This window comes from Vicugna pacos, chromosome 1, assembly GCF_048564905.1.
Source record: "Vicugna pacos chromosome 1, VicPac4, whole genome shotgun sequence".
NCBI classification, from domain to species: Eukaryota; Metazoa; Chordata; class Mammalia; order Artiodactyla; family Camelidae; genus Vicugna; species Vicugna pacos.
The window spans coordinates 40317703-40341450 of NC_132987.1; the positions used below are offsets into that span (position 1 = coordinate 40317703).

Sequence of the window (23748 nt, forward strand, 5' to 3'; positions counted from 1 at the left end):
TCTAAGGAGCATGTTTGCTCCTTTTTCTCCCTGCCTGATATATTTCAATTTGCTCTCCCCATAATTGACTCTTCCACATCCTGAGAAATAACCAAGCATATCTGGTGAACAGCCTGAACACAGAGGTGGGAGAATGCAAAGGCCAGGTGTTCTTCGGAGATTTCTGCACGTGTCCACTCGTACATATCTGCAGGCAACATTTAATGGTAGAACAGGCCAGATGCTAGAAGTCCAGAGATTTGGATTTAATTTTTAATCTGAAAAATATTTATTTATTTTTATTTTAAATAAAAAGTACTCATTTTATTTTATATACATTTTATTTATATTTATTTTATGTCCTACTTTCCTTACTGGTAAAATAAAGGGGCTTAGCAACTGGTTTCTAAGGCTTCTTCCAGCTCTAAAATTCTCTGACTCTCTGATGTGGTTTAACAGGCAAGGATACAGAATCAGAACTGTGGAATGACCTGGATCTTGCAGCATAATAGTGATGTTCAGAAAGAATGCTGGCCTGACTGAAATAGGGGGACCCAGCGGGGCTATAAAAGACAAGAGGTGGGGCAACATCTTTATTTGGCTAAAGGGCTTAAGTCCCTTTGCTTCTGCAAAGTATCTGAAAATGATTAAAATTATTTTGACAGCTGCAAGTAATTGGGAGGTGGGTAAAACAGGAAGTGCAGGCACACAATAACCTCACTGGTTCCAGATTCAACCAATTCAGTATTTATAGTAATTTGGACATGGGTATCTGATGTTTATTATTAGTCTACATTTTGACTTTCAAGCATTATAGAGTAAAACTAACTATAACTATAGCTCAAAACAAGACTCATTAGCATACTAGACACTTCATCTCTGATGTTATGTTATTTCTCCATTGACAAAGTGTAAATCAGAATTTCTCAGGGAGAGCAAACAGTTATTCCACTAAAGATCTCGGTTCTATTCTTTACCACTTTGTAGATAAACCTACCACCAAGAGGTTAAATACATTTGCAGATAAGTGTTCATATATTCAGGGAAAAAATGTCCTTCAAAACTCACTTTGGTAGCAACCATCATAAACTCTGCTTTTATAGTTCTTTACAATTTATATACAAAGAGCTTTTACACCCAATTCACATGTAATTTATAGGAGAACAAGGTGCTGTTTGGAAATTACTCCTATCTACTCATTAGAAGATCTAGTGACCTTTCTTTAGCCATTAGCTTACCTTACATGTACAGTATTGAAAACTGCATTTACTTAAGAAGCATGAAAATTTTTGGTGATTTAGTGTGTGTCTCAATCCATTATTCCAAATTTCTGAGGAGCTACTTCGTAAGAAAAGGAATCCATCTATTATGGTAACTTTGTGACTGACATTCAAGAGACTGTGAGAAGTAAAGGAAATTATCATCTTTAAATTTACCTTTAAATCGTTGATACGGCATACCTGCCACCCCATTATAAAGCTGTGCAAACCTAAGTATTTAGATAAAAGAAAGGATTTTTTTGTACTTACTGCTAAATATGAATTATCATAGGAGACTTGGGACAATTTTTAGTTAATATTCATGCTTGGTTTGTTCATCTTTGCTTTAGAATTTTGAGAACTCACTAGGTAAGTTTTTTTTTTAACATTTTAAAGAACTCATTTTTGAGTTTTAGTTTTAATGAAGATAATTTTGTGCTACTTTGTTACTTACTCAGTGACTCAGTAAAAAGTACAGTACTTATAAGTAGCCTATCCCTTGAACACCATAAATTTATGAATCAGGAATTGTAACCCTGGATCCAAAACAATAAACCTAGAAACACACATTAGGCAGTTACTTAAATAAATACATAATTAGCAGTATATGTAGGCAAACAAAAAAAAAATAGCACTAAATAGTTATTACAGCTTTTTTTCTGAGGCTACCAAACACATACACACAAACACACACACACAATATATAAAACCAAAAACCAACAAAAAAACCCCCCTCTAATCCAAACACGATTGCCCACGTACTGACAGAACTCAGTAAATCATCCCCATACTAAATACATCAGAGTAAACGATACAGCCATTTCAGAGGGAAAAAATAAGCCAGGACTTATTAAAAAAAAAAATTTCTCGTAAGGCAGAAACGACAATTCTACATTATCAATATGCAAAATATACATATTTATCTGAGGTGCAGAAAGTATTTCCATCACCTTGTCTTTCAGTTTCATGAATTTGAAAAGAACATAGATGAAACCTACCAAGAGCATATTAATATTTTCTGGCCTGCTGTTTCACTAGAAATACACAAAAATACTTTTGTAATTCCATAAAGAAGAAGTAAAAGATGTTATGAGCTTAATTTCTCATTCTAAATTTAAATAAGTTTATAAAATATCATTATATGTGATATATATCTGATGAAAATATATATCTAACAATATTGCATTATCGAATTGAAATAACTTTCACAAGATTTTCCTTATAAAGTCGATGATCAGAAATTAACCTACATAATAAGATAAAGCAAATATTGATAATTCACAGGTGTTTTTTTCTGGTAGGCTTACATTCCTTATTGCAATGGAAAAACCTGAAAGCAAACAAACAAAAAAAAAAATTACTGTGGTTACAAATTTTCTTTCAATACTCCAAGTAAGAATATAAAGTGGGAAAAAAATCTCTTTAAACTTGGCTTCTGAATGGTTCTGTTTTTCAGAGAAACTTTTTTCCTGAATTCTGAAACCAGAAACGTGATTACCACTTTACATATCCACTTCTTGCAGAAAAAAAAAAAAAAACTGTTACTTTTTTCTGTTTCCCCAATAAGATGCTGCAATGTTGATCAAATAAAGGACAGATATTTTTTAAGTCATAAAGGGAAGCTTCATTTCTTTTCTTTCATCCATTTTTTCTTATGATTTCTCTAAAACTTAAAATGGAAACACGTATACATGAAGCAAAACATCAACTTAAGTTTAAAAAAACTTAACCAGGTTAAACTGAAGAACTGCACATCCACTTGGCTTTGATTCTGTAAATAAACACTAAAATATTACAGGGATTGCTGTGGTTGTTGAGAATTACGGATGCCTTTTCTTCTTTTGTTACAAAATTTTTCTGCACTTTTCAAATTTCTACACAAACATAACCTACTCAAGTTTGTCATAGTAATTTATTATGCTGATACTCATTTTACCATAATTTAACTCAGGGGAACTTTTTGTTTTTATTCTACACATGCTCTAAAAGAAAGGGAAAGATCAAAATCTATTGATGAGCTCATTGTCATGTCCAAGGGACAGCATACGTTTAGTTGAATCGTCTTCATAACTGATGTATGTTTCCAGTACTAGAAGAAAATTGTTGTTTCCACCGATGACCATTCTAACAGTGAAGTAAAGCAATTAATACAGTTTGGAATGCTTTTCAATAAAATAACTCAAAGCAAAACGTTATTTTTCTTTAATGATGTCTCTTCTTTTTACCAGAAAAACAGAACCAACAACAACCAACTCGGCACAGAGCTTTCAATACAACTTCAGATTCAACAGAATGATTTAAATACAGAGACCAGAAACCATATGGGTGGAGAAGGAAGTAAGTTTTCTATTTAACATTGACAACTAAATTCAGCAGAATATTCCATTTCCTGTATTCCACTTAATCGAATTTTACTACTTTGATATTCATAGTCTCCGAGTAAAATGAATTAACAATTGAAACAGCAGCCTGTCAAAGATCATTCCAAAATACAATTCACGAGATAAATAAAAATGCCTGTTAAAAACAGCAAGTCTTTTAATGTGTTAAAATTACTTTCCCCAATGGAGATCTTAAAAGGATGCCATTAGAGCTTTATGTCCTATTTTTATTTTCTAAGTTAGTGTTATATACAAACTCTGATGTAATGTACCTTGTTTTCAACTATGAAGCCTTCATATAGGAAGGTGAAGTTACTAACTCACAAGTAGTAAGACAAATAGTTTGCTTTTCTGGAAGTTGTACTTTATCAACTAATTAAAACAGGGGTGAGGTTGGCTGCCTTTTTCAAAATGTTTATCATGTACCAGGCACAGAATAGATGTTTTCACCAGAGTCGTAACTGCAGAAAGCAAGCATAACCCTTATTTGAATAGGCAATGAAACGGGCGCAGTGGCTAGGCAACCTGTCAAACATCACCCCCGTATTTAATTACGGAGTCCAAATTTGAACTCAGGTCTACATTCAATCCAAATTTTGGGAAAGTGCATAGTTTATCTTCCTGAGTTGGGTGTTCACACTGTGAGACATTAAAGTCTCTAATGTAATCTACTTCATCAAATACAGATTCAAACAGGTTATAAAATCCCAAATGAATTATTTTTAATGTTCTCTTCCAATGATATAATTGATCAATAATTGCCTGCTTTTCAACTCATGGACACCACCTTTGTTTTTATTAGGGTTATTACAGAAGTAATGAAAAAAAGAAAAAACAATTTCTGAGGCCTGCCTAAACAGAGGCATATGGATTTGTAACTTGAAAGGGAAAGCTTATTCATTCAAGGTAACACCTTTCTGATTAAAGGTTAAATCCACAGTCTGAAAAAAACTGAAGTCAGGGAGTTCCCCCCAACTTCTTTACATTTAATAAGTTCACTCTTCTTTGTGAGTGGAGGTTTTCTACATTAAATTGTTAAATCTACTTTTATGACCAGTCCTTAAAAAAAAAAATTGATAGTGAAAACAGCAGCTTTCTTTCCATCCTACAGGCCAGGAGCTGGCACTACAGACTCAAAGAGTGGTACTCAGAGAGTGATACCTGGCGCACACCTGCCGCACACTGCTTACAGCAGTCTCCAGTGGCTGATGATGGCCAGTGGCACAGACAAGCATGGCCTAATGAAGCTTTCCAGCTTACATCGTCAGAGTTTCTGAATGTCCTGGCACACCCAGAGGAAAGGGGAGGGATGCTAAATTGGAAAGGAAACTGAATTGAGAGTCGGCAGATTTTCATTCCAGTTCCTTCTCTCATTAACTACTTCTGTCATTCTGAACATACGACCTTTCTGAACCTCCTTCTTCTAATCCATAATGTAAATACTAGGGCCTAAAATTCCCCTGTACGGCACAAAATAGGTACTCAATGAATTTCAGCTGAATTTAAAACAAGAAAAAGGCAGGATCTTGTTCAGGACTCTCAAGGCATGAACAATGAATAAATACAAGAAATGCCACATTCAGGAGAGAGCCACCTGGAGTGATGACCGTCACTGGCCATGGTGAGACGGTTCCCCCGACGGTGGGTGGAAACCAGCCCAAGAGAAAGACAAGGAAACGCAGCAGCAGGAAGAGGCCCCAGCTGTGAGATTCTCTGGGGCACACCAGACAATCCAGCAGGCCAGGGAGATGGCCCGTTTTCCTTGATGACTACAAGAGAATGCTGATTTCACTCAATTTGCTATTGAATGAGTCACACGGGTGGACAGACTGAGAAAATATGTGAGGGAGTGGAAAAATGTAAGTAATTACACAGATGCTGTAGAACTTACTTTAAGTTAAAAAATTCCTTGCTCTGAGTGTTTTGCTAACTTTGAGTATGCACAGGGACTGATATGTCCCCCCGCCCCAGAAAACAAGCCCCCACGGCCTTATTCTTCTCGAGGGCTGAGATGCCACTGACTGAGTTCCACTGTTGTAAACCCCGGGCAGGGAGTGAAACACCACGTAGCAGTCAAACATGTTTTAGGGGATCACAACTCTAAAGGATACGTAGAGAGTGAGTTTCATTTTATGACCAGTCTGGGACTCTGGGTTTTCCCCAGGGCCAAGTTACTGTACCGATATGCAGGGTAACTCAGCCCTGGACTGTTTCTGAGTTGTGCTGAGTGTCTCAGGAAAGATAGGTGTCTGCAGGACGGGTCTTTCCAGTCCAGCCTGACACTGCTTAGGATAAGCCTGGACATCGTGTCAGCGTGGCATGCACTGTGGGTGCTGCTTACCAAGGTGTCTGTCACCAAGTGGCAGAGTGTGAAGCCCGTCCAACCCGGGGGATGACTGGGGAAGGAGGATGGGACGGAAGGAAACTGATGCCAGGTAACATTCGAGGCCTTTAACGTATTTATACTCTTTACACCAACCCGGCAAGATACGATTTTATTTTTTTTAAATTGGGCTCAGAAAGATTCAAAACCTTGTTTGAGGATGTAAAACTAAAATTGGGCAAACCTATGAGTCAGTTGGACTTCAAAGCCAACTATGTATGATATATGGAACAGGGACAAAAAGTTCAGTAGAAAACCTAAGTAAAGTAACATCTTCCCCATGAAGACAAGTGGTTAAAATACAGGTGAGTGCCAGAAAGACAAAAAAGTGAACCAGGAAGAGCTAAACTGAAAATAAAACCGCCCCCAAAACTTCATTATTTGAAAACTTTTTTCAGAGTCTCATTTATTCTTATTATAAACAAATCTATCAAGTTTGCTTACTGGGGTTTCAAGTCCACAGCAAAATTAGATGAAGCAGCTTTAAGGCGAGGGAGACAGAATGACTACACCAAGAAGCAGATAACAGCCAATATTATGGAGATAATTGTTACTCAGGGCACTAAGTCCATAGATACAGACTGAAGACTATTTAAAGGACGGGCAACTGCTCTATACATGATGACAACCAAATAAATGAAACACAATTTCCTATATTTTTAGTCATTTCAGCAAGGTGATCTTTAAAAATATGTAACTAAATAATTTACCATCTCTACTTCTGTAAACCAGGCTTCCTGACTTTTTTGTTGTTTTGAAAATATGGTTTCTTTCCTTCTTACATTCTGAGCATGCTAAAAGAAACACAATATTACAGCACAAAATAACTGCACTGACCCTAAGGTATCAGAAGGCCTTCACCCTGCCTCTCGCCCTGTAATTTTCCCCTCTTCTTTGTTTTACTTGCTCTCATATGGCTCACACCATAGTCTGCCCATCCTTGCTAAAAGAACTCCTCGGGGGTGAGGACTATGTCTTACTTACATTTGTAACTTCAGAGTATCTAGCACAGTGCCTTCTACATAAGGTAAACTACTTCATTACTTAAACTAATGAAATTTATGTTCAGTATACTCAATTTTAGAATACAGGGATGCACGTAGAAACAGCTTCCATATGACATCGTTAAAATAAAATTCTAGGGCTTTTTGAAAAGGCAAACCTATGTGTTCATTTGTCAAATAACTATCTCCTATATTTCAGGCATTGTTGTAGGCCCAAGGATTATTTCATGGTGGACATGAAATACCAGTTTTCTGAATTTAAGGTCTTATAATCTCACAGGGGAAGACAAACAAGATATAATGAACAAGGAGATACAATATGAGATTGCAGAGAGTCATCAGTGCAAATAAGGCAATAATTTAGGATAATAGGAGAGAGGGTACTTGGGCTATCATCATTTTCAGCTTATTTCCTTCTATAAAGGAAGAGATGTAGCTATCACTTCTAAAGATTGCTCAGAGGCTAAAAAACACGAAAGATGCAGGCTTCTCAAAAGCAACCAGGGAAATTCCCGTGGCCTGCTGTAGGAGCCAGCCTTCCAGGTGGCTCCCTGTGATCCCCACACCTCCCGGTACTCATATGCTGTGCCCTGCTCTTCTACACTGGACCAGCGTTGGTCTCTGTGACAGACAGCACCCAGCACAAGCGCTGTTATCTCACTTCCTCACATTCAACATCCCAAAGACCGGTTTCTGTGTTGGGCTCTTCCTGTCAGGTCGTCACTCCGTGGGAAGCCAGCTGCCATGTCATGAGGACACTCAGGCAGCCTATGGAGGGGCGTTCCGCAGTGACCAACAGTGAGAACTGACGCCTGCCAGCAACCACGTGAACGAGCTGGGAAGTGGATCCTCCCCCAGCGCATCCTGGGACGACTGCAGCCCAGTCAACGGCGTGCCTCAGGAGAGACCCTGCACCAGCTCTATTCAGCTAAGCTGCTCCTGGATTCCTGACCCTTGGGAAACCGCGTGAAATAGTTAATGTTTGCATATGTCTGTTGCTTAAAGGTGCTAAGTTGGGGGGTAATTTGTTATGCAGCAATAGTTAGCTAGTACAGCTGCCTTTGCAGTTGACATCTGAGCCGAGGCTACAATAAAAAAAGAATCTGTCAATGATGAAGAGACCTCAGGGAAGAAGGTTCCAGGCAGAGAGGATATCAAGTATAAAGACTCTAAGAAGGGTCTTGGGGTGTCACTGCAACAGCTAAAAGGCCCACGTGGTTGGAATCCTGTTGGTAAAGCACAACCAAGTGGTTAGAAAAAAGTGAAATTTTCCTCTAAAGAAAGATGGGAAATAGCATCACCTAACTTATGTTTTACAAAGAATAATCTTTATAAACTACTGAGCTACTATGTGGGAGGTAAGGGTGGAAGCAGGAAACCAGGTAGAAGCCTGCTGCAAATCAGCCCAGTCAAGAGATGACAGTGAGTCAGACAAGGATGTTAGAAATAGAAATATCACAGATTGGTAAGATTCAGGATATGTATTTTGAAAGTAGAGTCAGCACAACTACATGAAAAGCATCCTTTAGTCTACACCATGCCAGTAGGTTTTTGAGTGACTGGGATAACACCAGAACAGACCTACAAAGAGGAGAAATGAGATATGATTGAATGACTCTTCCCTTTACAAGATAATTAAGCAGTCAGTAGAAATGTTCTTTTTGGTGTCTGTTCCAATTGGTGCCAACCAGACTGATTGGAAAAAAAAAAGTAAGCAATCAACTAGTGAAGTTAAAAAAAAAAAAGTTAATAAAACAGAGATGAAGAAAACCAAAAATACTGCCAGATTTTCTTTCCACATCAACATATTTCCAAAGGAACAAAGTCAATGACAAGGAGTATTTCTTTAAGTTAAAGAACAAATACATGGTAACTGGCCAATTATTTCCTGGTTTCATAGAGTGTCAGAGTTTCACTCACAGGGCTTAACAAGAATCTACATGTTCCTACTCTAAAATTTTTCTGAGCAGACATTGTTCACAAATAGCACAGAAATGAACTTGTTGAAAAAACCTCTGTCTTCTTACTGCTTCTTCCTATTGTATGCACAAAAAGCATGGCAGGACAACTCACAGGAAAAACCCATTTCCAAATCAAGGTCATATTTGTGTATCTAGGAAACAGCCTTCAGCTTCCCTTTTTCAGTAAAAAATCCTGATATTCTCAAGCTGAGACATGAAGAATCAAGCTTTGAAAAGTAGAAACTGCTATCAGGATTACCCTCTAAAGACGACCAGCACAATTATTAACTGACCAGTCACACACACACACACATATATACAATCATACACATACAATCTCATATTATATGAAAGGAATTAATAAATAAGCAACTTAAAAAATAAAAGTGTTTTAAAGAAATGCTTAAAATTACACAAGTCCTTAAAAAGACAGAAAGACCAACAAACAGATAGACAGGGCATCTGTCTCCATAAATTTTCCTTAATTTTTTCCTAAGGCCTTGTGTATAAAAATATATAGCTGCCAAAGGACCTTCAAGTAATTACTAATGGCATAATTTTTTCGTTTAATTTTTTAAAGAAAAGAATCCCAGTGAATATATAATGTTTTTCTAAAAAGCCAAACATTACATACACCTACGAGAAGTCTACAAAAAATTTTAAATATAAAAGCCTATCCACGGATCCATGTTCTAAATTGTTCTAGTTTTTTTAACCCACATAAATTAGTGTATAATAGTAATCCTATATTTTATCCCATCAGCTTTTGCTGCTAAAAGCAGAATATTAAATGTTGAAGTACTCTGGTAAAGAAATTTCACTTATTCTATGTCACTGAAAGAGTGGTCATAAAATCCAATAGAAAACCCTTTAGCTTTAAAGGATACTTCATTTACATTCTATCTTTCAATGCCAACACCTGTAAAATTATTATATCCCACAAGAAAGCCTGTGGACAGCAGGTGCTTCAGAAAAAATTTGTTGAATAAAAGAACACATTTACGTATTATCTTTTGTTTATAATTTATGCTATGTGCCTTTCCACTATGAACTCATTCTTTTCTAGAGAAAACCCAAATATGACTAAAATTACATTATTTAATGTTATTCTTTTTAAAAAGTCTATGTCACATCACTGTAAAGTGATTCTGTGAATGAATGCTTTCTTATCTCCCACTCTACCAGTTTTGAAACTGACTATGGTAGATGGGATCATCGTTCTGAATTCTTCACCCCTCACTACTGTAATTATACACCCACACCCTGCCATCCACACAGTAGTGCCTACCACTGTGGGAAGAGTATTATTCCATGCCCCAACCCACAATGGGACCATGTGTCTTGTTTGTCCAACAGGACGACAAAAATGGCAATAAGCCAGCTCCAAGCTTGTCTGCACCTAGGTCCCGGCAGGTCAGGCCCAGCCAAGCCCAGTCTACAATGGTCAAACCACAGGCAAATTACAGACCCATGATCATGAATATGCTTGTTCTTATAAGTTGCTGAGATTCTGAAATTGATACAAAACAAAAACTACTGTGCTGATGCTCAGCATCTTTATATCGCTACTCATGTAACATTAGCTGCATCAAACCACGCTTCTCTGATTTACCTATCCTAAATCAATACTAGTGATTTTCTTTGGCTATCTTCTATTTCAGAAAACAGAATAAGAAATCCTTCCAATAAAGGAATATTTAAAGAAAAAACTGTCACAGAAAGACATTCATTCTGTGAAGTCTAATTTTTAGAAATAAACTATATTATATTGAATAAAATATATTTGAAGAAATCCAAATTATAATTTTGTAACCTCAGATGTTTCTACAATTTACCAAGCAGTTGTCTAAGTGAACTGAAAGTAAGACATGTCCCCAGCTGTCTGATGTACTCCAGAACCACTTATTTGGTTTTTTGAGCAGTTCCTGAATAGCTTCCCTTCAAAAACTCACAGGTGTAAACTAAGCAGTGTTGTAATACATGTAATCTTAATCGAGAAGTTCATGAATCAGTCCCAGGAAAATCACTGCCTCTTTAGCCATTTGTATATAATAAAGCAAAACTATACGGTGAAAACTGTGTATTAATAAATTGCTGAGAATGAGTCACTACCTGTAATTCTTATTTTCATTATTGTTCACTGTAAGCTAGCATCTCAGAATTTTAAAATGACAAAATTTTAGCTCAGAAAGAATCTTAAGGCTAGTTCAGCCACCTACCAGACATCTGAGTGAACTCCACAACATTGCTCCCAAATGCTTAGTCATCCTCTGGACTCCTCTGGTGAGGGGCAGTGTTCCCAAATCAGGGGGATTGTGAACATGTTTCAGGAAATTAACTCAGTAAAAGGCAGTAATCTGGCCTGTTGTAATTTCCACTTTTAAAATAAATTAATTGATTACTTTAAAAATGACCCTTTTACACAATACAGATGGAAAAAGAATGTATCAAAGGAGCGGGAATGACGGTGAACAGAGAACAGATAAGCCAGTTCACATCTGGGCAGATCCTTGGGCAGCTTATCCTCTGCTGAACGACATCAATACTTGCATTTTGAACGTTAAGTTTTCGTTGTTTTTATTTTTGGTCATATTACAAAATATGGACTGATGATAGTCCGGTGCATACAGACAGGATGCATGAGGATACAAATTAGCACTAGTAGAGGAGAAATAATGAGATAATGATTTTGCAAATGCACTCAGAATAGTCCTTAAGTAGCACTGTCTTACTCAAAATAGTCATCAAGCACATCAAGAAGCAGCCAACCCTCTGAAAAAAAAAGTCAGAAGAACTAGAGTGCTCATAGCAGCAGGACCTATTACCCAAACGTCCATCAAAAGTAGAATGGATAAACTGTGATAGACTGACAGGACGGCACACTAAAAGAAACGAACAATCTATAACTGCATGTAACAGCTTGGAGGAATCTCACAAGCGATGCTAAGCAAAAGTAGTCAGAAACAAAAGTCTATGTTGTTTGATCTTGCTTATGTAAAGTACAAAACCAGACAAAATCAACCCATGGCAATTATCCTTGGTGGGTGGGGGACAGTTAGTGACTAAAAGGAGTGACTAAAAGGAAACTCCTGGGATGCAGACATTGTTATGTGTTTTGATCGGGCTGCTGGTTATACAAATATGTTTGAGAAAATTCATCACACTGTCTTGCTTACAATTTGTACACTTTTATGTGTGTGTGTTACCATTCATAATTCAATAACTAAAATGTCCCCCAAAAGGGTAAAACGTTAGATCTGATTGGGCTATTCACATACCCAATGTTCTATTTGTGAAGTGTTTGATTTCCTTCTTATTGAGTCAAATAAAGGAACTCAATATATTAAGTCTAAAAGTAATTTTGTCTAGTTTTAGAGCTACAATATGTAACTAATTTTGGACTACATTTTAATTACATCTGTGTTGAAATCTAATACAATATTAATTTGAATGTGTTAAAAATTGTCTTCTTACACAAATAATTCAGAGACAATTAAATGGTCAGTGTCAAAATGAGAAAAATAATTTTAGTCTTTATATATCATAATATTAATATTATCTGAAAAATTACCTTTAAAATTATATAATCACTGACAATACACAGAACTAAATTTCCATTTACCTACTATCTCTTCTGTATCATACGCCAAGCAAAAAATGAGGAAAAATAAATTCCTACAGGGGTTTGTGAGATTATATGTTACAAAGAAAAGGTTCTGAGAATTAACAGTAAAGTTGGGCAACACGTTAGTAATGGAGGAAAAATACGGTTAGAACTGTGGATACTGGCTGACAAATTTCAGACTTCACACCACCAAACTGTGTGAGCTCTGTTCGTCACACTGTCTGGTCAGCCCTGTTCAGTAGAAGTACATCGTGAATCACATTTGTAGTTTTAAAATTTCTAGGAGCTGCATCAAAAAAAGTAGAAAGCATATGTGCATTGCAATACACTGATATCTAACGCCACCCAAGAGTTAATCAAAATGTAGTGCCACCAAAACAGTAAAGTTCTGTTTAACAGAAAAATATTTCACAATTTTAAATTTAAATTAGCTAAAATTTGAAATTCTGTTCCTAGTCACACACTCGCTGCACTTTAAGTGCTTCTGCCTCACAGGACCAGTAGCCACCACATTGGGAAGCATAGCTGTCAAGTCAGTCTGTCTCCCTGAGGCTCACTTTCTTCACTGATAAATGAAGAAGTTCTTGGAGAGGAAGAATTCCTAGTGGAAATTTTTGCTAACTGAAGCCTAAAAGCTCCATTCAAAACGCAAGCCATTCAGCACACAGGAATGCAGCCCTGTGTCGAGGGATCCTACGACTTTTCAAACAAAGTCAGAAATCCGGATGTTTACATAAAATGTCTTTCTTTTTCCATGTAGACAACTACCGTGAAATTTTTCCAAGCACTGTGTGGGCCAAACCAAAACATATCCATATGCTGCTCTTTGCAACCTGGGTTCTACAAACATTCCTTCCTGCTTTACCAATCTGTGATTTATTTAGGAGTGATTTGGCTGCTACATCTGGAAGCTAAAAAACACAGCTGGAAAATCAGTTGAGAGGTGAGCTTCAAAGCCCCCCTGTGAAGTCAAGGTGAAGTTACAGAACCTGTGGTGAAAGTTAGCAGGACCCCGGTGTGTGCTTAAGCTCTGTCTACACCTTGGGAGGCAGAGGGGTCTGAGAAAAAAATTACCCTAAGGTAAAGGACAGCCCATGCCCCTAATTTTGGACCAAGGACAATGTGCCAGAGAGAGATGGAAAGGGTGGTGAAGCCAAGTTCCCCACAGTGATCATCACTCTCAATAGCCTGGGGCTCAATCCCATGGAGCTGCCTCCACCCTCCAGGGCATATGAGATCCAGAAAGGAACAAGGTAAACAGGAGGCTGACAGTGGAAAGCTACAGAGGTGAAGCAGGAAGTGGCAGCATGAGCAGCCATCAGCACCTTCCATGGACACGGAGATGGGAGGAGGCGCGAGGTGGCAGGAGGACTCCAAGGAGACCAGTTCTCAAGTCCAGGTGAGTCACTCTGGGAATATTCTCCACTCCAGGGAGGCAAAGTCAGAAAGTCTGCTTTGTGAATACATACTGTCAAAACTTCATGTTAGTTCCAGGGTGAAGGAGCCTTGGAAACTGACTGATTAGTAAGAGTCCTGAGTTAGGATTCAAGCAATTAGAGTATTAATCCCAAGTGTGTCACTGTCTCGCTTTGTAACTTCTGTTTCCCCAATTTAAAAATGGTAATATAGAATATGGCTTTACTCAACATCATAGGGTCTTCAGGACCAAATGATACCATGAATATAAAGCAATTTGAAAAGTAGAAATTTCTCACGTGATAGGAAGACAATTTTTTTTTATTATTTACTAGGCAATTACTAATGGATTGTCGCAAAGCAATTTATTAAATGTCACTTAACTTTCTAATCAAGATTCTTACATTTGAGAGGGATGGAGTGTCTTAGGGCTTTAGATGAATAGCAGTGAGCACTGACCACCTCATTACAAACTTGGCCACTTTCTGGAGGGTTCATGGGGTGAAACGAAGGGAGGTCAAATTCCAAGATGGTCTTAGGAAAAAACCTCAGAAGGAGGAATTTGCCCTAAAGCAGTGGTTCTTAACCTTTTTTCAGGTCACTGATGCTTTAAGGATCTGATAAAGGCTATGGCTTCTGTCTTGGAAAAAGACACACAAAACTGACATACATACATCAGAAAGTTCATAGATCCCCACAGATTACAAATTGAAAATACTACCCTTAAGGAAGAGAGGGTCACAGACACAACACAATGTGGTCTGAGGACTGAGTGGTCACTGGGCAGGAGGCAGTTTTGAGAACAGCTGGAGGCCTACAATAAAAACAAAGCAGGCTTTCTTTAAAGGCTTAGACTGTGCTCAAAGTACTGCTACCATGGAACTCCCAGATGAAGACTTCTTGGGGGCTAAATAAGGCAACTTGCATGCACTCACAGAAACCATCTTCTAGCCAACTGGGGTAGCAGCTTCTGCCTCCGTGGACAGTGTGAACATGAGAGAGCATCTTCAAGCTTAACCCACCTGGCCCCTAACCAACCCAGGGAGCAAAGAATAACTGAGACAAAAACGTGCAGCCTGTAAGTCTCCCTAAGAACCGCACTGCACATGTTAGCACCACGCTGTAGAACATGTAGAGAATTTTCCCATTTTGGTTGTTGGAACAGAGAACAGAGACCACATGTCACAAGGTGCTTACAATCCATGTATCACCAAGAGAGGAAGTCCACAGCAACCGAACCTAACCGTGAGGGTCACAGCGGCAAGCTGGGGCCACACAGACAGCAGGGGCCAGGAAGGCGGCCAGTGACTCCCTAGAAATTGAACAGCAACTCTGCACTGACAAGAACAGAACTCTCCTTGATTTCTGAATGGAATAGGGCCTCAAACATTTTGACAAAATATTCTTTGTCACCTCCTGATCCGATCTCTTATAGAAAGATGTCTAGGACAGTACAATGGAAGTCAAATGGAAAATAGAAATACTGATCTCACATTTAGAAGTCTGTTTAGAAGACAGAGGCCATACTATGAATCTAAAATCACAACTGTTCAGAACACATTGATGACTTTTTCATAACATGCTCTTATGCTCTATTTTTTTTATTTTATCAGTATTACAAAAGATATGTAATGTTGCAATATTTAAAACTTGACCTTCAAAAGAGGGATGAATGAGTAAGTTGAAATTACCAGTCATGCAATTAATGCTCTTTCTTTAAATCAAAGATATTTATCTTTCCAAGACCAGTTAAACTCCATTAAAAAATCAATCTCCTGACTATCAAATAATGAGGTCTTCACCAAGGACTGCAGTCTACATACAGTAAGAAGGCACATTCAGAAGCAAATGAAAATACTGCATAGACACGCACTGCGCTGCATTCCTGTCCGCTTGCCAAAGAAATACAGTCAGTGTAGAAATGGGAAATTTTCACATATTGTCAATGGATTTTGAAACTACCCGGGGACAGGATGGCTTCCACTTTGGGACTTCCCCTAACAGTTAGGTTTGTACTTCAGAGAGTTACCTGAAAATCTCTGTTAATTTTAATTCTTTCAGGTCAGATGGTTTAAACACCAGATAATCTCCCTCTGAAGATTGCCATGGTTGCAAATGCCACTTCTTGCTAATACGTCAAATTAAAAGGTAAGTCACATTTTAATATGTAGTGAAACATTTTTATGGAAGCATTATGTTGGATTTTCCAAGAATATCATTTAGAACAGGACCTGGTACTTAGCAAGTACTCAAAGAATGTTAGTTTATGATGACTTTGGTAATGATACTGCCAGCAATGACAATGACCCTCTCACCTGTGGCAGGCAGCTGCTATGATGGCCTCTGACGAGCTCCACTCTCTTATTATTCAAGCCCTCACAAACCCCTTCCCTGGGGCATGCGCTGACCTTAATGATTCGATTCTAATGAGCAGACCATGGCAGAAGTGATGAGTTATCACCTTCAAGATTCAGTTATCAAAATACTTTGCCTTTCATCTTGGGTTTTCCCACTCTACGTCTCTCAGGGCTCTCCTGCCCTGAGGGAGGCCAGTTAGCATGTGCTAAGCTGCAGGTGGGAACTGTGGAAATTCCTGTGGGAAGGCCCAGAGGAGTGAGATTGGAAGCGGATCTTCTGAGGCCTGCCAACAACCACATTAGTGAATTCTGAAGCAGATCCTTCAGTCCCAGCCGAATTTTGAGATGAGGGTGACCCTGATCAGCAGCTTGGCTGCAACATCATTGAGAGAATCACCCAGCTAAGCCCAGATTCGCTTCCTGCAGAAACCGTGACGCGATATTTCACTAACTAAGCCAGTTCACCTTGGGGATATTTGCTATGCAACTAGATGACTAACCCAGATTTTGGAACTGGGGTACTGCCATAGTGAAAAGCTAAAAGGTGGCAGTGGCTTTGGAACCATGCAGTGGGCCTACCAAGAGCGGCAGTGAAAGGGTAGAGTGCCTTGAACACACTGTTCAGAATTTTGGACTTTGAAGAGATTTTTAATAAGGGCATGAATCAAAGTGAGGAAAATTATACTGGAAACCAGAAATTATGGAGTGGCAGAAGGTTTCATAATACCCATCTCTGTGTAGTTACCTGAACTGCAGTCCCTTTTGCAGTTGTATGAGAAGTCGGAAAAAAAAAAAAGTGCTCGATGAACTGGGTGATTCAGCTAAAGATTTCCCAGCAAAGTACTGAAGCACCTGGTTTCTCCTTGCTGTTTACAGCAAACTGAAAGAAGATAAATTGAGGGAGGGACTACTAAATAAAAAGGAGGCAGGACTTAAAGGTTTTGAAAATTGTCAGCCTTTCCAGATGGCAAACAATGCTAAAATTAAGAAGCAGTTTCCAAGCAAAGATCATTTCCAGGGAACTGTTTGAAAACACACGGTCTTAAGATGAGACCAAGGGTATAGCTTCTGAAATCCTTTTGTTAAGCCCTGGGAAATGTGACATCTCAAATATTATTCAATCAGACCACAGAGTCTCCTACAAGTTTAAAGGTGTGACTCACAGATCCTCCCAGCAGGCTGTTGGTAAATTAAAGGGCATTGTCTCCTTAGAAGCTCAAAGTGGAGAAGAAATTATCTCTAAGAAACATGTGGGTGTGTTTTTTGTCTAATAAAGTAGACCTCGACAAATTTCAGAGGAGAAACACAAAAGTTATGAGAGGATTTTATACGCAGAAACATTCCAGTTTGGACTGAAAGGGACGGAGATGGTCCCAAGTGAAAAACATCCATAGATCTCCAATATTCCACTGGCAGGAGGCAGGCTGAGAAACCTCACCTGCACACACGTGCTGCCTCGCATGAAAAAGGAAGGATGACTCAGGCAGTAGAACCAGTAGTCCAAAGGGAGGAATCAAGAACCACGGAGAATTATCCCCAGGCTTGGGCCTTGCTGAGAAACTTCTGTCTAACTGGATTTCAGAATTTCCATGGACCGGTGACTCCTATACACCTCGTTATTTTCCACGTTTTTGAACACGAGTATGTAGGTATCTTAGGCCTGGCGCACTGCCATAGGGTGGTTGTGCTGAGGTCTGATATCTGGACTCTCTAGTTTCACAGATCTATGAATGAAGAGGGGCTGGCTGCTCTTGAGAAGCTGTGCCTTAGGAACTGCAGCCACGGAGCCTCCCTCATGCCCGGAGCAAACTGAGACAACTTCTGGACTTTGAGTTGATACTCACCTACGTGGTAAAGAGGATTTATTTTTCATCCTCTAATAAAAGTGATATTTCACATCAGTACCATATAACATGTTTTACAGCATCAAACCTTTAAAAAGGTTATGAAGTCCTTTTAAAAATTCCCCCTAAATGTTTGTTAATAGGTTGAAAGACTGATGCAACACAAAGAATAGATTTATAATAATAAATCTCACTAATGTAAAACTTGATAAACTAGTCTACACTTACTAAACTAATCAAGCAATTTATCAGCTGCTCAATTTTAATCTGTTTAGAATATTTATTTTATAGTATCATTGCTTTTGTCGAGAACATACAAGCAATATCAAAGCTCTCTTAAATACTTTGATTTGTAGATTTCTTTGTTTTTTTTTAAACAAAAATTCCACTTAAAGAAGGGGTTTCAATGAGATGTGAAATGAGAAATGGAATGTTTGACTCTCCTAAAATGATTATATATTGTTCTTAAACTCACTTACTCTCCAAGGAAAGAAAAGGTGTCATTCAAATGTTCTGAATGCTCATCCTTCAGAGTGACAGCACATCTTTTATTTTTCTATTCACTACCTATCATATTGTGACATTTTATGTATGAAAAATAGTTAAAGCAATATTTTTTTAATGTCATACTATTGTAACGAGCAGTTTATTTCATGCCCATGTTCCTCCAGGCTGTGAGCCTATTCAGTGAGGCTTGTTAGTGCAGGGCGATGGCTGGCATGTCCTCTGGAAAAGCACCCACAGGCCAATAAAAACAAAGAACACAAGTGGGCCATTCAGAAATACACAGCATTGTTTAAAAATAGCAACACCCATTTCTGCTGGAACTGAGAAGAGGGTGCTGCTGGTCTCCAGAGGCAGAGTGGGGTGAGGAATGCGATGTTGTCCTGCAAGTCAGGATACGTGGGCTCCTGCTTAGCTCGAGACACATGCTAAGTGATTCATCCACTTCAGGACTGTTTTCTTAACTGTAAAATTCAGAGTCTGGATCATTAAGTGACCTGATCACATAACGTGTTTCTAAACCTCAGACATGCAGGCACTCCTAACGTGAGTTCTTACTTTGTGCTCGCAAACCCTATACAGGTACTGCGGGTTGCCAAATGTTCACTGTTTCCCCTAAAATAAACTTCTAAAAAGGAAACTTTACACTACCACTTTGTAAATGAAAAACCTGACTTATGTGGCATTAATGGGTGGTAACCATAAAATTTAAATGCCATAAAACAACAAAACAATTATTAAATTCCAGCTATCAGGCTGTTGGCTGCCTGAGCTCTGCTCTCTGAGAAAAACAAATGAGCAACCATATCTAGGAAGAGGTTCTAGTATCAAACTGAGAGTTTCTCCTTGACTTGTCAAGAAAACACTGAAAGAGAATTCAAAAGGGCATAAGTTTCCTATGCGATCAATGTTATTTTATGCATCTGCATACCACCTAAAATTACCCCCAGTATCCACTAAAATCACCTTTCATAACAACCAAATGTCCTACACTCTGGAAATGCTGCATCATACAATCACACCTATTACTTCTGATTCTAAATTTTATCTTGAATCCTCAGACAGCCCGCCTAACCCACTTTCTCAAAACCGTTAATATTGTCATGAGAGACACTAAAATAATTTTGAGGGCAATGGAGTACTGTGGAAGAACGCAGGCTAGAAAGTCACATTAGTGTTCCAAGTTCAGCTTCATTAGATTTGACCTTGACACTGGAAGGTTAATTAACCTCTCTCAGCCTCAGATTGTTCCTTCACAATAAAGAGCTCGTGTCATTGTTAAGTGAGAAAATGCACGTAATGTGCTCAGCACAGCGCCTAAATGTGGTAGACATTTAATAAATGGTACGTTTTTAAAATAATTTAATTTCTTCAAGGACATTTTCAAAATTTTATCAAAATGAATTCGCTTCAAATAACAGTGGTTTGAAAGAAAAAATACAGTTGACTATTTTTCTTTTATAGTAAAGTTATACATAACTTTAACTTCCAAACAAAGCTACAAACCCACAAACCACTGACTGGTAAGAGCAGCAAAAATATTTTGTCCTCAGTGATAAAATAAGAATACTTAGTTGTCAAAATGAAAAACTGCAACTCTTAGCTGCTACCATGCGAAGTGTTCTCAGGTCCTTCCTTACCAAAAAGGGGTCAATACGGCAGAAAAGACCGAGTAAGAGTGTCTCAAATCAAACAAAAGTTTCAGCCAAGTTGGGCACATGGCTCCGAAATGAGCCACATTTAGGCCACAACTAACCACTCTGTTACCTGCTAGATGTAATAAGCAGTGGGGAAAACAAAAAGCAGCCCAACACTAACCCTGCAGTAGCAGTCCTGGGTACCCGGTAAACGTCGCAGCGATGCTCTCTGGGATTCGTGCCAGTCTCATTAAATGTACTGTTTCTAGTTCATGCAAGTGTGCAGGATAGACATCGTTATTCCCAGCAAAGTATGAAGAATCCAAGTTCAGAGAGGTTACACCACTGGTAAACACCAGAGTTGCATTCAAACAGTACCTGATGTCAAACCCACTCCCGCTTCACTATTCCTTGTGTCTTTTTTTTTTTTTCAGGACATGAAAGTATGAGCAAGAATCTCTCTTTATGCTTTGAAATGTTATAAACTGTTATCAGTCCCCTTTTTTGTCTCTTCTGTCTTCTAGTTTCTCCCAAATCCTTTGCATTTTGGTCTACCCAACTTCAGTCTTCATACCCCAACTCCAATTCACTCATTCCTTTAGTCTCTAAAACCTGGTCTTGTGCCCCAGCCCTTGGTAAGGCAGGAGAGAACTTTAAAAAGCCAAGGTATGGCTTCCAATCTACCGGGGACTTAACCTAAAGGCTCACAGACAGTGAGCAGTTCTCTTCCATGGTCAACCAATCTCAGTGAGCTCCAATTTACAGGATGACTAAGACAGGCACAACGTGCAGAATTATACATAGTTCTGAAAGTCATATATATTTAACAGAATGCTTAATTGAGTCATATTTTCAAAAGGTATCTAGAAGCTTTTATCTTTTATTTAGGGAATGAATTTTAAGGCAGGGTTTTACATACAAATAAAACTGACTGAACTTAAATAGTTCTTACTTTAAATAAAAACAGCTTGATAAATTTTTCCTATTAACTGCAAGGTGTAGGTACATCAGCGAAAATATCCACTGAATAGACAATATCTAATTGATGTTTATAAGTCCTAACTTTGCACTTGAAAACTGGTATCCCTACCGTGCATTGCCTATACTTGTGGGGCTAAATTACCGAGGTCTGCGAACCATTCTGTTGTACATGAGGTCCTCAATAGCCCAAAATGCAAGCTCCACCCTTCTAAGTGCTGTACACCTGGCTAACGCTGTTGATCCTCATGACAACCTATTATAAGCACCATGATCCTGATTATTACACGTAATGAAAGCAAGTCACAGAGGTGTGAAATAACTCAAGATCACCCAGCTGGTAAAACAAAGACAAGACCTCAAATTTAAGTGCTCCGGCTCCTTGGCCCACATCCACTACATTTCACTGCCCACCATATATAAGTACATTCATAGGCAGAAATAAAACATCACATAACTACAGACCCACAGTTTATTGAGCACCTACAACATGCCAGGCACCTGTCACTGGAGATGAAAGAATTAAAAAAAGCCTGGTTCTGAGATGGAGGAGACTATTTTTTACAGAAGATTCACAGAGGTTGAAAACAAAGAAATAACCAGATACAATATGATGTGTTATCCTATCTGTTAGGGGGACATGATGCAAAGGACAACTAACTTAAACAACAATGCCACCCTTAGAAGCACCAAACTTACTTATTAATAACTGTAATACACTTATCTGGAATAGGCACATTCAAAATACTACATGAAACTTTCCTTGATGATTTCTGGTCATCACAGGGAAGACCAAGCCACTGCAATTATGTAACACATGTTTTAGGAATGAGGGACTGTTTGCCCCACTTTTAAAACAAATTAAATAGTTACATCCCTCTCCAAGGTCTTATTGCACAAGGTCATTGCCTACCTCTGGCAATCACACCCACTCCTAACCTGACATGATGTATAGAGAGTTAATTAGTAACCAGACTCTTAATTCTAAATTTAAATTGTCAGGGAGGGTTCCTTCTCCAGAGTATAATACTTGGATTTATGCCAGTCTATTTTTGATATTCATTTAGCTACAATTAAAAAAAAATAAAGGAGCTAATTATAAAAACAAATTCTGCCAATTTCAAAATTTTATCCTTGGCAAACCCGGGAAGAGAAAGATCAAATATCTTATCTCAGATAGGGACCATGATGATAACAACAGCTAATCTTCCGTGAGTGGTACCTACTATATGCTAGGAGCTTTATTGGTGTTCATTATTTTATCCTCACAGTATTTTATGAAATAGGTCATTCTAATCTCCATTATATAAATAAGAAAAATGAGGCCTAAGATCACACAAAAAGTTGCAGAGCTCGAATTTGAATTACATGCTTGGGGTAAAAGGAAAAACCCTCAGAAGTCCTTGCAGCCAAGCAAGTAAAGTAAATGTGTGAATTGGCTCAGTCTTAAGATCCCAGAGCGGTGGTTCTCAACTTTGGCTGCACACTGCAATCACCTGGGGAGACTGCCAGGTGGGTTCCGCCCCCACAGACTGTGACTTAATTGGTCTGGGAGCCGCCCAGGTGATCCCAAAGAGTAGCCAAAGCTAGAACCACTGTTTATAGACATAGAGTACTGCATGGCCCCAAAAGCAGGGTTTTTTTTTTTTTTTTTAATTTTAAGTTAGTTAAACACTGAGCTGGTCAAAGGTTGTTATTCCAGCCTCTGTTACCAGAGGTAACTACTTCTGCCCCACTCCTTAGTATAATTAAAGCAGAATATGGGAGGAAGATAGATAGATAGGCTGGCAGACATAGATATTAGTTTTTCACGGAAAGAGGGCTGCCTAGTCTTGAACTATCCCCATGTTACCCCCACCATATATTTATGGAACTGTTCTATTTCAAAAGGCACTTGGAGTTAGACATAACCTACTCTCAAAATAGTCTCTGGTATACAACCCTTTCTTAAACAGAAGATGACCTAAAGATGCTCATTTAACAAATGTATACCTTCAGATTACGGGGTCAAACGACTTACGGTTTTTCAAGAGGTTTTTTTATTTTTATTTTTTACAGAAGCTACTCATAATTAACTCTGATTTTAATCCAAGCGAGGTCAAGAGATCTCAAGTAACTAAACAAGTCTCAAGAAGGGAGAGTCTAATGTCCTAAAAAAAATCTATTCAAGTGGTACATAGCGCCGCCAAACAAAACGTCATTTATCATTGGAAAAGGGAAGCAAAAGCTGCATATCATCAGAAAACCTTCATTAAATGGCCTGCAGATGTGAAATCCAAAGTAAATGCTATAGAGTAGAAGTCAGTTGTGAATGCATTAGAAAAAGAAGAAACTGTAGCCTGCTCAGGAAATAATTCTTCATGCATAATCATACTGTAATTGTTGCAGCACCACAATTCAAGAGGAAATGGCAAAAGGGT

General features: G+C 38.4%; 1 protein-coding gene and 1 long non-coding RNA gene across 5 annotated transcripts in view; one reads left to right on the plus strand and one right to left on the minus strand.

The window, feature by feature from the left end:
• Positions 1-23748, minus strand: part of GOLIM4 (golgi integral membrane protein 4) — a 70681-nt gene that overhangs the window by 44662 nt on the left and 2271 nt on the right. The window lies entirely within an intron of this gene.
• Positions 13877-18323, plus strand: LOC140696436 (uncharacterized). The gene is made up of 3 exons (XR_012072777.1): positions 13877-13991; positions 16070-16156; positions 18080-18323. It is a non-coding gene; the product is annotated as an uncharacterized lncRNA (long non-coding RNA).